This window comes from Anneissia japonica, unplaced genomic scaffold (assembly GCF_011630105.1).
Source record: "Anneissia japonica isolate Jap-2015-1 unplaced genomic scaffold, ASM1163010v1 scaffold284953_len930413_cov181, whole genome shotgun sequence".
Lineage (NCBI taxonomy): Eukaryota > Metazoa > Echinodermata > Crinoidea > Comatulida > Comatulidae > Anneissia > Anneissia japonica.
This window is the reverse complement of record NW_022746987.1, coordinates 39,847-40,635: the sequence shown is the minus strand read 5'-3', so window position 1 is coordinate 40,635 and position 789 is coordinate 39,847.

Here is a 789-nt window from a genome sequence, read left to right as displayed (position 1 = left end):
GATAAAAAGTCTATCTCGAATTGAAGGCACCTCTTTAATTTGCAAAAGTAGCCTCGAAAAGAAGCCATCCCGAAAAGAAGCTCATGAGCATGAGCTTCTACTTCAGGCTACTTTAAGTCATAATTAAAAAAATATTTCTTGGGTTTTTGTAACAAGATGTCATGGTTGAAACATTTTTAAATGGCCCTATTGTTTTATAGTAGTAATTCCCAAAATTTACAGCATTCATTTTGAAAAGATGCCCCCACCCCCACCCCACCCCATCACCTCTTTACTTTGCAGAAGTAGCTTCGAAAAGAAGCCCGGAGTTAAGGTTTTACAATATTACTTCCAGCATACATAAATGCACATTGACGTTACAATTCTTCCAAATTAAAAATTAGATTAAGCGAGTAAATATTTCACAGATTTAGGCCTTTCAATTTACTAAAGATCAACTTCCAGCTTATATTCCTTCATTATTCCCGATTCCTAAAATATTAATGATTATTATCTAAAGAACTCAAATTTCCTCCATGTTCCCTTTGTTAGACTGAAAATAAATAATTTATTATTACAATCCATTGACCTAAATTATGGAATGATGTCGAAAAAAATAATGTAAAACATGTAATAATGTCCATCTATTTAAGTTAACTCTTTTATTACCGTTTTATCCTTGATTTGATTTCTGTTTTTCTTTTCTTTTTTGCCTCATTTGGGTCAAACTAAGACAAGCTTTGCTTCTGTGTTTGATCATTTAGTCTACTTTAATTACTAGATTATTTGTATTTTTGTTCCTTTCTATGC